Genomic DNA, 12,570 nt, shown 5'->3' on the forward strand with positions numbered 1-12,570 from the left:
GAGGTTTGGCAGGAGGCAAGATAAGCTTGTGCTCTCATGGGGTTTGCAGTGGGGGGTCAGAGGAGGCGGCAAAGGAAGTGGAACACCCACCTCGCAGCCTGGGCTCAGAGCTTCTGAAGACCAGTAGGTGAAAGGTGCCGTGGTGCTAGTCTGAGGAGGGTGGCCAGTGAGGGCTTCCCCTCTCCTGAGAGGGCATCGCAGGAGCACTGAAGCGCCCTGAAGCGCACTGAAGCGTGAACAGCAGTTACTTAAGCAGCGAGGGAGGGTGGAAAGGAGTTCCTGTGGAGGGAAACAGACCGACAGCGGACTAGATCAGGAGGCCAGAGAGGATCCGGGCAGGGAAGTGACCTGCCTGAGGTCACAAGTGCTGGAATGCAGGGATGTGAGCTCAGCAGGCATCTCCATGGCTTCCTAAAGCAGGCCTGCAGCTGCACAGCCTCCGGGAACCACAGCCAGCCTCCCATGGTGAGGCTGCCGGGCCGCCGGGGCAGGTGCTGACGGAGGGGACAGCTAACTGCCGGGAGGAGACGCTGCCCTGGGAGAGGCAGCGGCGGAAGTCGCTGTGGGGCGGTGCAGGCTGTGGTGGCCGTGATGTGGTTTCTCTGGGGCCCGTGTGGTCACAGCCTGGGCACTGCGCCTGCCTCCTGTGGCTTCTGCACCCACAGAGAGTCCTCGCAGGGGCGCCTTGTGTTTCCCCGAGCTCGGACTGGGGCTGGGAGCCCAGGCGGGACCCTGCTCAGTCCCGGGAGGCCTCCTACTCTTTATCTCCTGGGAGGCTGAGGCTTCCTTTACAGAAGAGGAAACTCAGGTTTAGGGAGGGCTGGCGGCTGCCAGGCACCCACAGCCGTGGGCTCCTCCCCTTCCCCGTCTCGCTTCCCCACGCCCCTAAAGGTGATTTCTGGGGTCACATCCAAACACACAACTTCCGTGCGAATCCTTGTTCTAGGTGGGTTTCTGGGCGCCAAGTGCAGGCATTTGGTCAGTGAGTCAGTCTTCAGACGCGATTACGCTCCTGGCCCGGGCACACTGGATGGGCTCTCCGTGCTCTTTCCAGTCGCCTTTGTGGGCTTGTGGAGGGAGGACGCGGACGCTGCGTTCCAAGCCCCAGGCCGCCACCGCCTTTCTGCGCCTCAGTTTCCTCATTGGTGAAACGGATCACGAGGCTGACTTCCAGCTGGATCGGGGTGAAGATTGATTGAGATAATAGGGACGTGCTTAGGAAGGGGGCCGCCGTGGTGGTCTCCACATGGGTGCCTCCTGCGCATGGTGACCCTCCCCAGAAGCTGATCTCCCAGACCTGCTCCATCCTTGCAGTTACCCCGCCAGGCAGGTACTTCACACCTCGCTTCACAAATGGGAGACGTGCAGGGTGCGGAGACTGCCCAGAGCCTCACAGCCGGTGAGGGGTGGAGTCGGGACTGGAACCCAGGCCAGGTTGACTCAGACAGCCCTGGGGTCCCCCCCGGACTGGGCGGCTGTGACTCAAGTCCGCAGGAAGATGGGCAGGCGCGCCGCGTAAACAGGCTTGGGGGGGCCCCACCATTTTTGTGGGAAAGGAAGACCGCTGCAGAGATGGACGGGGTGGGGGGGGACGGAGCACCGGGCGTCCGGATGTGTGGGGAAAGGCGCTCCGCGGGAGGGCTGTGGATTGGATTCTAGGCGTGGGGCAGAGTCCTCGAGGCCTGGGAGGGGACACGCTCTGAATCAGGACTGCCCAGCACCCCGCCTGTGGGGCACGGGGCCCCGCCCCTGATTTGCGGTGAGGAAGCTGAGGTCTGAGAGTCCCGTGTGCGGCTGTGGTCTGGGGTCACCAGCGCAGAGCAGCGGCTGGACCCTGGCTCCCGAACCTGCTCTTCGTGTGGGGTGCTGCAGGTGGCTACAAGCACCCCCCACCCGACCCCTGTGGGACATCCCTGGGCTTACGGAGCCTTCCCCAGGGATGGCCTGTCTTCCATCCTTTACTCAGTATACTCAGACATTATGCCCTGTGGCCGGAACTTTGCAGGGGGAGGAGACACAGGTAAGGAAGGCCAGTCCCAGACCCGCCCCACCAAGAAGCTGCCGGGCCACAGGGTGACAGAACCTACGCTGTCACCATCCAGGAGGCAGGTGCCAGGATGCTCGTAGCATCAAAGAAGGCTCCCAGGGCAGGATGACCACTGGATCCTAAAAGCCTATGGGCACGCAGCCAGGCTGCCTTCTAGAAGGATCCTGAAGGGTGGAGGGGGACTGCAGGCAGAGGGAAGAGCCCACACAGATGCTCAGAGGCAAGCACATGCAGGCCGTCTGGGGGGCCCCGGGTGATGCCTGGGGCTGCAGTGCAGGATTGGGGGGAGCGGGTACCAACAGAGGGGCCTGCAGAGGCAGCCCCTCCCCCACTCTGGAGCCCATTGCGGAGCACACGGAAGCAGAGAGACCAGCGATGGGGAGAGGCCTGCGAGGGCCCGGGATGGCTGGCAGGTCCCAGCTGGCCGCCTCGCCCCTCCTGCCTTGTCTGGGTATGTGAGCACCTGGCACCCAGCCTCTCAGAGGAAGAGGATGAAGATGCAGTGTTAACCCTCATCTCTCTGCTCCGTGCCTCTGAGAGAAGCACATTGACAAACGTTAATAACATTTACTTTATGCCCCACCTTTTTTTTCTTATAAGAAATTAAAGAAAGAAGTGGAAGGAGGGAAAGAAGGGGGAAGGAGGGGAGGGAGAAAATAAGGAAGGGGAGAAAGAAGCAGACAAAAGGAAAAGATGGGGGAATTTTTTTTGGGGGGGTGTCTTTTTCAGGCCTAAAGGGCCCCAAGCTTTGCATTGTCTCACCCTGTCGGAGTCACAGGCCTCCTGCCCTCTTCCGGGGCCTCTTGTCCTGGCCTTTTAACTGCTGTGTCCGTGTCAGCCTCCCTGCAGCCTGGTGGCCCGGGCACAAGCCTGCTTCAGTTCCAGTCCCAGCTTTACTAGGAGGAGCTCAGAAAAGGATGCCTGCATGCACGAGCAGGGTGAGTGGGAGGAGAGGGCAGAGGGAGGACCGGTCTGGAAGTGTGTTTCAAGGGCTCTGGATGGGCTGGTAGATCCTGACCTTCCACTCCGTCAGCCCTGGCCCAGGGCCCCTCCCAGAGCCCAGCCCAGCCCTCTTGGCATTCTTCCAACAACGCTGCGACCCGAGCGCACGGGGACCCATTCTGCATGTGGCCCTGGACTAATGCTTTCTTTCCGTCATCTCAGTACAGTGAAGCAGGTATGATTGGGCATCACATTGCATTGAGTGGTCCTGTCTTCTTAGTCTCCTCTAGTCTGTCTTCTTAGTCTTTCTTATGTTTTACAACCTTGGCAGTTTTGAAAAGTACTGGCCAGGTATTTGTAGGATGTGTGCGTGCATTTTTTTTTTTTTTTTTGGCTGCGTTGAGTCTTTGTTGCTGCATGTGCAGGCTTTCTCTAGTTGTGGCAAGTGGGGGCTACTCTTCGTTGCAGTGCATGGGCTTCTCGTTGCAGTGGCTTCTCTCGTTGTGGAGCACAGGCTATAGGTGCGTGGGCTTCCGTAGTTGCAGCATGTGGGCTCCGTAGTGTGGCACATGGGCTTCGTTGCTCTGCAGCATGTGGGATCTTCCTGGACCAGGGATCGAACCCGTGTCTCCTGCATTGGCAGGCGGATTCTTAACCACTGCACCACCAGGCAAGTCCCTGCATGCGTTTTTTTTTTCCTGCATGCATTTTTCAAGGATTATTTTAAAAGATGCTTACTACATAAATAATAATAATGAAGAAAGAGCTAGGGAAAAAGAGAAAAAGAGTTGTGGAGAGAGAGAAAGAAAGAAGGGAAAGAGGGGAAGGATGAGAGGGAGAGAATACGTGAAAGAAGAGAAAATGGAGTGAAAGACTTTGAGGTTTCTGTCAAAAGGAAACTTTGGTTGAGGCCACAGTGGATGTGTCCTTTAAGAAAGCTAGGATGAGACTTCCCTGGTGCCCAGGGGTTAAGAATCCGCCTGCCCATGCAGGGGACACGGGTTCGATCCCTGCCCCAGGAAGATCCACACGCCACAGAGCAACTAGGCCCATGCGCCACGACGATGGAGCCTGCGCTCTAGAGCCCGTGAGCCACAACTATTGAGCTCATGTGCCACAACGACGGAAGCCCACACACCTAGAGCCCGTGCTCTGCAACAAGAGAAGCCACCGCAATGAGGAGCCCGTGCACCACAGTGAAGGGGAGCCCCGGCTCTCTGTAACTAGAGAAAGCCTGTGCGCAGCAGCGAAGACCCAACATGGCCAATAAATAAATACATACATTTATAAATAAATTCATTAAAAAAAAAAGAATGCTGAGATGATGCCAGCCTGACTCAACCGCCCTGATTTTTTTCTGGGTTGGTCTGAACTGAAGGTATTAAGAATTGTGTCTGTGACGTGACCGAGAGACCTCCTTGTGGCTCCCACTTTCATGGGTCCTGATGCCCACAATCTCAGAAGCGGAGAGGGCCACGTTCCTGATGGTTTTAGCTAAAATCCTGGAGAAGGCTCTTATTGGCTGGACGTGGGTCACATGCCCAGCACGGAACCAATCACTGTGGCCATGGAGACGCGAATTCTCATTGGCCAGCCAGGGACATGCCTGCCCCTGCCTGCTGACGGGGAGGGCTGCTCTCGGCAGCTGCAGAGGCGGCAGAAACACACGTGTCCAGGCTCCTTCCAGCCATTCTCTCCTGGCTCGCACCCTGCTTCTTTCCTCTGTGCATCCCGCAGTCCAGCTAAATTGTACCACTGGCCCATGATTTCCCGCCTCCTGGTCTTTTGTGCAGTCTGCGCCTGCCAGGGTGCGCTCCTCACTCTCTGCATAGCCGATAATTAGCCACTCTTAAAGACCCAACTCCAGCACTGCTCTGCTGGGCAGACATCTCTGCGCTGCAGTTGTGGCTGGTTACGTTTCCGCTCTTGGCCCAAGCTGGAAGCTTTATGAAGGTGGAGGGTGTCCAACTCATCCAGAAATTTTCTGAGGAAGCAAAAACAGCACCTTTCTGAGGCCAGAGAGGTGCTATGGCCTTTTCAGAGACCCGGCCAGTCTCTGGCAGAAAGATCTGCACATTTCCAAGGAAGGGGTGCTCTGTGGGAGATGCCAGGCCCTGACTCCCTTGGACACGGGTGAAAAGCTCAGCTCTGCTGTGCGTCAGCTGGGCCAGCGGCTATTGTTCCTCTCTCTGTGCCTCACTTTGCTCATTTGTAAAATGGTGATGACAGGTGTACCTGCCTATCTCTCAGGGGTGGTAACTGTTCACAGAGACAGTGCATGTAAGATGTTTAGTCCATGTAGGTTCAAGAAAACATTTAAAAATGGCCTGTCTTATTTGGAATGGTCACCACTATAGGGGGAAAAGCCTGAAGAGTAATGGCCAATAAAAACTAGAAATGTTGGGTCATAGATTGAAAACTAGATATTAAGCCGATGCTATTTTGTATTGTTACACTTCATGCCCTAGAGAGGAAATCTGAGGAAGGTCATAGAAGCTTGTTTTTGAGGCATGATGAGAGCTTTGGAAGAAAAGTGTTATAAAATCTCAACAGAATTATCAGTAAATGCTGCAAAAAAAGCCTGGAGGGACTTCCCTGGTGATCCAGTGGTTAAGACTCCATGCTTCCAATGCCGGGGACGCTGGCTCGTTCCCTGGTCAGGGAACTGAGATCCCACATGCCACGGGGTGGGGGGTGAGGGGTGGAGAGAAAGCCTGGAGTGGTCAAAAAATAAATGAAAACGCTTTGGAAATGGAGTTGATGACTTATTGTCAAGAATTTGGGTCCCAAGTCAACTGGCTGAGGGAGAAAAGAGAATTCATCTGAGTGGTGCCCATGCTGTCCAGCTCCCCAGTGTTTGATCCCCTCCGGTAACTGCTCCCCCACCTCCAGGAGGAGCCTGATGGGCCTCCGCCAATCACCCTGATTCCTCATCAGACTCTCCAGGGTTGGTTCAGGGCTGGGCAGGTGATCCAACTTCTTCCATCAGAGCAAGCCTCGGGTGTTAGTTTGCTGGCTTGGAGAAAGAGACACTGTCTTCTCCTGACTACAGATGGGAGGCATGGGTCTGCTACAGCCGATTGACACCAGTCCAGGAAAATTATGACATGCCTAGGAGGTATATGTCAAAGAAACGGAGCGGAACCTTGATCATAGTGTACCTGAAGCTCTAGCTCTAGAGAGTTTAGTTAAATGAGCCAGTTGAATCCAATGATCATTTAAGTCAGTTTGAGCTGGGTTTTCCTTTTGAAATAGTTCTAACTGATGTGTTGGCTTATGTGCTAAGAAGTCCAGGGTTAAAACTTCAGGCGTGGCTGGTTCAAGGTGCTCAAACAATGTCGGCAGAAATCTATCTTTTCTCTCATCTCTCACCCGCTCCGTGCTGCTTCATTCTCAGCTTGGCTCTCCCAGTGGGAAGCTGCTCCACGCTTACATCACACTAGTTCAGCAACCTGACGGGGAGGAGAACCGCCTCGTTTTCAATGGTTTCTACAGAAGTCCAGGGCTTGAGTCTCACTGGCCCATCTGAAGTCATGTGCCCGTTCCTGAACCAATCACTGTGGCCAGGAGAGATGCTCTGATTGCTCAGCCTGATTAGGTACCTGGAGCTGAAGGGGAGAGGGGATCTCTCCCTTCAGTCTACTCAAATTCCCTCTCAAGAGTTTGGTTTTGGAATCAGGCCTTACTTTTCTAGCATAGCTGCTTTTTAGCTGTGTGATCTTGGGCAAATAGCTGAATGTCTCTGAGCCTCAACTGTAAGTTAAGGATAACGATGGTCTAAAACTCAGGGTCGTTATGAAGAGGAAAGGAGATAATTCACGCAAGCATCCGCACAACGGCTCACTGCTTTGTTGGTATTGTTATTATTATTACTATTTCCTAGCTCCAGTACCTCTCCTTCCAGGAAGTCTGCCTTGATCACTCCTTCCCAAGTGAGAAGGAAATTTCCTTCTGAGCTCTCACACCCCTTTCTCTTACGATTTCCTACGTGATTTCAGTGTTTGTGTTCATGACTCCTCTGCCCTTTCAGACTTCCAGCACCTGCAGGGACCACGATAGCTTTATCTCTGTGTCTTACTAAGAACCACTGCTGACACCCGTCTAGTCCTTTATAGTTTCCAAAGCATCTCCTCCTCTGCTTTTTCATTCTGCACTGAAATGCAGTCCCTCAAGGTGGGAGGGGTTATTACTCTCACTTCAGGGATGGGGAACCTGAGGACTGGAGGGAGCAGTGACAGGCCGAGTTCAAGCCATGAATTGGTGGATGAGAAGTTAGCTGTTGTGGGGCTGCCAGCATATGCTCTTCCTGCTGGACAAATGGTTTGGAATCTAGAGTTCAAACCTTAGTTGAAGATCCCTGAGACTTCTTTCTGCATCTTCGCTAGGAGCAGGTGCAAGCCGCCTTCACAGTATGTCGTCTCTCCCTGCCCATGGTGTCCTCCCCCCGAAGCCCTCCTTCCCCAAGCCCAGAGACATCCCCGTCTGCACAGCCATCTCTTTCTGCTTCTGAAATGCACCGCCCTGACCAGCCCTCATTCCTCTGCCTCATTAGGCATCTGAAACCGACCTCCAAACCCTAGGAAGGGCAGATGAGCACGCCTGCTCCAGCCTGTGCCCTGGGACGGCTTTGGCCTTGGGCAAAGTGTCTGGCTTATCCTGCAGTCTCCTCTGCGGGACAGCTTATGTGCTGTGGACTCGGCAGAACCTGGGTTTGAATCCCTGTTTCTCATCTGTAAAATGGGAATAGCGTTGCTGACCTCCAGGGCTCCTCGTGAGGATGAACTGAGAGAGGGAAGTGCAAGAGGGTGCTAGGCTTCGTAGGGGGTGCACAAATGTCCCCTCTGACCTTGCACGCACGCCACTTGGGAGATGGTCTCCTGGCCTCAGGAGGCCTCCCCTGCCCCCAGCCTGGCTCCATCCCCTGAATCGCTCTCCAGATCGCTTCCTGGGCTGCGGTTGGCTCGTCATCTCTTTATCTACACCCAGTTCTCTTTCTTGAACCCGCATCTTATCGCTGTGGCAGCACAGACGTGCAAGCTGGGTGGGGAAGGGATTGGGTTCTGCTGGCAGATATGGGCCTGGGTGACCCGGCCCGGCATCTCGCCAAACCTCAGTTTCTTCCGGTAAAATGCGAACAATAGGAAGATTCACCTTGAAGGATTGTGGTGAGGTTTGGGGCCAGCGCTGTTCCGTGTGGCAGCATCTAGCCACACGTGGCTATTTAAATTCATCCATTAAAGTTAAATAAGGCCTTAAAAATGCATATCCTCAGCTGCAGTGGCCACGTTGCAAGTGCTTACATGGAGACAGTGCAGCTACACAACACTTCCACCATCCGGGGACATTGTAGCGGCAGCGCTGGTTTACACCATCTGTGGGAAGCACTCAAGCCTGTTCTGGGCACTCACTGCGTGTTGGCATCTGGAGCTGCGAACTCTTTGAGGGCAGGGGCTGTGATTTCAGGGAAAGTTCTGCTGTCCTGCAGGCCCAGGAAGGCCCAGCAGAGAGCTGGGGCTCCCCAGGAGGGTCGGACTGGTTGAAGGGCTTCTCTGGGGGGTGGGGGGGTGGACCAAGTTCAAAATGGGGAACTCAGGTTCCTGCCTCAAGGCAGGCACGGAGGGCTTCCTTCACCGTCCTGGTGAAGGGACACCGAGGCAGCAGACGGTAGGAAAGGGTTTCTGGCCTTTAGAACTACCTGTGTGGGACTTTTCACAGGAATGATGGCCATGGGTTTGCACACGTGTTAGTGTCTCTGCCCTCTCCCCTCTCCTTCCCCGCCTCTTCTCTCCCTCTTATCTTGTTGCCAGAGAAGGGAGTCTAGATCCCAGCTTGTAGAACAGAGGGATGCTGTCCTCCATCTGGCTCCCCTCAGGAGGGGGAACGTGAGGCTCAGAGAAGGGCAGTGACTTGCCTTCGGTGCCTTCGTGAGTGCAGGCAGCATGGGACTTCTGGACACAGCCTCCCTGAAGCCAGGCCTCCTTGGAACACAGGCCACAGGGATGGTGCTGTCTGCCAAACTAGCAAGCCCTGATCCGTCCCCAGACCCTGACTGGAGCAGGTTGGGCAGCTGTGAGTCCCGGGCACCTCTCCAGGGTCTGCCCTCCTCCAGCACGGTGCTCGGGACATAGTAGGTGCCTCCTGGGCGCTGGTCGAGCCAAAGGGAACAGGTGGCTCCTGTGTGAGAGCGGGAGGCCCTGTGAGGGGCGTGCCTGCCTCAGGGGGTCTATAAGCCCCTCACGGGGAGGATGGTGAGCCCAGAGCCCCACCTTTTGAGGGCCACAACCCCTTCAGCAGTCCGGCAAGGCCTGTGCACCAGCCTCAGAAATCCTTTTGAAGTGTGTTTTGTGGAAGTGGAAACCGTGCATTTAAGGGACACCTCTGAAGTGTACGTCAGCGAATTTTCACCCCTTCTGTGGACCTGGCGACGTGTACAGGCGCACGGGGAGAGCACGTTTCAGCTGGGGCTGTGTGTGTGTGTGTGTGTGTGTGTGTGAGGGCGGCGAGGGTGCGTGGAGCTGTGGGATGTGCCCGGGTGTGCGCCGGGTTCGGGGGGTCCGAGTGCTGTTTGCCGTGTGCGCGGGTTCAGGTGTGAATTTGCCAGGGTTTTTGCGGTGGTTTGAGGTCGTTGGGACGCGTGTGGGGGTTTGGGAGTTGTTGGGAGTATTGGGGCGCAGGCTGTGGGGCGCGGTGGGAGGGCTGGGTCGTCTGCGTGGGGTCGTGGGGACCCGGGCGGGAACCCCAGAGTCGGGGAGTGCGGGGTCTGGGCCCGCTGGGCCGGGAGCCAGAGGGGGCGGGGCGGGGCGGGGCCTCGGGGGAGGGGGCGGAGCCTTGAGAGGCCTCGGCAATGCGGGGGCGGGGCCTCGCGAGCGCGGGGCGGAGCCTCGGCGGGGCTTGGGCCGGGAGGCGGGGCGGGGCCTGAAGGCGCAGGGCGGAGCCTTGCCGGGCCTGGACTGGGCAGAGGGGCGGGTCCCGGACTGGGCGGAGGGCGGGTCCCGGACTGGGCAGAGGGGCGGGGCCCGGACTGGGCGGAGGGCGGGGCCTGGACTGGGCAGAGGGGCGGGGCCCGGACTGGGCGGAGGGCGGGGCCTGGTCTTGCTGGGGGCGTGGCCTGGACTGGGCGGAGGGGCGGGGTCGGCGGGCGGGCGCGCGCACGCAGCCGGCGCGCCCCCTCCCGGCCGCCATGTTGTCTGGTGTGTGGGTGTCAAACGGAGCTGGACGCGGCGGCGCCTCCGCGGGCTCCCGTCGCTCCCGCCTCCCCAGCGCTACTGGCGGCCGCGGCCGCGCAGCCGGGTCGGCCCGGAGGAGCGCAGGTGAGCTGGGGCCACGGGGCTCGGGGGCCGCAGCGGGCCCAGGACCCTGCCCCTGCCCAGGCGGACGCCCCCGGAGCGTGCACCCCGCAGCCCCAGTCGGGTCCCCACCTCAGGCGGGACCCCCCTCACCAGGCAGGCGCCCCCCCTCCCCATCGGGGTCCCTCGTTGCGCTGCAGGGACCCCCGTCTCCCCTCGGGGAGCGCTTCGTTTCCTGTGCCCGGAGCCTGGGGCGCCCCCTGCGCCCACCCCGGGTCCGGGCGCCCCTCCAGGCCGCAGCGTCCACCCTGCAGGCTGGAGCCGCCCCGCCGCTCCTGCCCGGGGCCCTCTGCGCCCCCGGCCGCGCCAGGCGCCCCTTCCCTCCGGGAGTCGGGGGAGGGGCCGCCGGCCGTCCCCTCTGGGCTGCCCCCGCTTCCCCGGGGACCCGGCTCTCCCTCCCCGCCCCCGCCCCACAGCACCGCGGGCACGGGGGCGGCAGAGCCAGGCTCCGGCTGCCTTTTGTTCCGCGTGGGATGGCAGAGCCCCCGCCCGGCGGTGCTGCCGGGCTGGCCGGGGTGGGTGACGGGCTGCGTGGGGCCGCGTCTTCCGGGAGACCCGTGCTCTCTCTCCCCGCGGGGCGGCTCCCCACGAGCCCGGCGCCTTGGGAGAGGCCGGCCCTTCCCAGAGGAGTCCGTGCCAACAGGTTTTGTTTGCGACCGGAGTTGGCCCCGGTGGCTTTGCGGGGGGCCGGGGGAGGGGTGCGGCTCGCTGGCCCCAGAAACCCCGGCGGGGGCCGGTGGAAACCCCTTCCTCCGCCCGGGGCTCCGTCTGGGGCCCTTCACTGTTTTGCTGCCCTGCGGACGCATCCGAGTCTGTGCTGGAAGGAGGACGGGGCTTACCCTTCGTGAGGGTTCAATTCAGATGGGGGAAACTGAGGCCCAGAGAGATTGGCCCAAGAGCACGCAGCGAAACCGTGCCCGTGTCAGAACTCAAAGCTTGGGCTCCAGGGCTCTCTCTTCGGGATGTTTTAGAATTTTTTTTGGAGAGGTGTTCAGCATTATCCTCCTCTTTTTAATGTTCAGGTAAGAAAGTGGACAGGAGAAGATGAGACGTGTGAGTTCTTCCTTATTGGGATTGGAGTAGGAGATTAAAATGATTGAAAAGGTGACTTTTAGTTTTTAACTGTCCCTGCCCTCCCGCAGTTATGTGAGATAATGAAGGTTTGGCAGAAAACTTGTGCATCTTGTAGCTCTAGATAGGGGTGATAGGTGGTGACAGATTGCCGCATCCTGGTGGCAGTGATGGAATTTGCACTGATAATGAAGTTTCATTGGTGTTTAAATGAACATCCAGAGGGCCTACAGGTTGTTTCTTAGTGGTACTTGTTCCACCGATTGTGTTTGGGAGAAGACGTCAAGATCTTCTCATCTCTTATTTATCTGTATCTTTAAAAAAAAAAATCTGTATTTTTATTTTACATTTTTAAAGCTTATTTGCTTCAGTTTTAATATTGGGTCAGTCATCCTTACCAGTCTCACCGGGGTTTTCTTTTGTAAGCACCAAATGAGTTAGTGGCCATTAACGGGTCTGGTAAAGTGCAGATCACCACGATTCAGGGCTGCATCCCGAAAGCCCCTCGGCCAGGAGCAAGTTTGGATTGTGCTGTGGGATGTGCTGACCTCCCCTGGTTTACCGAGGCTCTTTGCCTCCCTGAGCCCTGAGCACGTGGGGAGCTCTGGAAAGGCTCTCCCCCCGCGAGGTGTGTGGCTCCGTGCCTGTGCATGAGGTGTGAAGAAATGCAGGCTCAAGTGATGAGACCGCGCATGGTGTGTACAGTCTTGAAGAGTGACCCACCCTCTGTGGAAATCCTCTCTAGAAACACAGGCAACTCTCTGTGCCACTGTCTTGCGTAGTAAGAGTTGGGATTCTGATAAGAGTTCTGCAAAGGTAGTTGAGAAGTATTTGGGACTCTGATTTACTGTAATGGCTTGGCTTTTCCTGAACCTAAGGAGTGGGCGTTTATTATTATAATTATTATTACTTTTAGATTTCATTAGGAGGAGTGGAAGCTTTCAGTTCTCTGTGGCCTAAAGTGCTGGTTTTCGTGCCTGGGGTTGTCGTTCTCCTACTCTTCTGAAGCCCGTGGAAGTTTTCAAGCTCTCTGGCAGCTATTCTCACTGCCCCCGAGCCTTCCTGGTGGGTGGTGAGGGTGGATGACTGTGGTCGTCCACATTTTATGGCCTGAGGGCCTTTTGACCCTGAGCCTTGGAGAAATCAAAGGGCTCGGATTTGGGG

The 12,570-nt window shown here is 57.4% G+C and overlaps 1 protein-coding gene across 7 annotated transcripts in view; it reads left to right on the forward strand.

Annotated features, from left to right (window-relative positions):
- The first annotated feature begins 3,140 nt into the window (after positions 1–3,140).
- EPN2 (epsin 2) overlaps positions 3,141–12,570 on the forward strand; it is a 68,075-nt gene continuing 58,645 nt past the window's right edge. For 5 of the 7 annotated variants that reach the window (XM_057715350.1, XM_057715349.1, XM_057715352.1 and 2 more), the window contains exon 1: positions 10,165–10,299. The gene's annotated coding sequence lies outside the window, so the exon portion shown is untranslated. Of the gene's footprint in view, positions 3,225–10,141; positions 10,300–12,570 lie in introns of those variants that run through there. The other 2 variants (XM_057715347.1, XM_057715346.1) reach the window with 2 other exon arrangements.

Source organism: Hippopotamus amphibius, chromosome 17 (assembly GCF_030028045.1).
Source record: "Hippopotamus amphibius kiboko isolate mHipAmp2 chromosome 17, mHipAmp2.hap2, whole genome shotgun sequence".
NCBI classification, from domain to species: Eukaryota; Metazoa; Chordata; class Mammalia; order Artiodactyla; family Hippopotamidae; genus Hippopotamus; species Hippopotamus amphibius.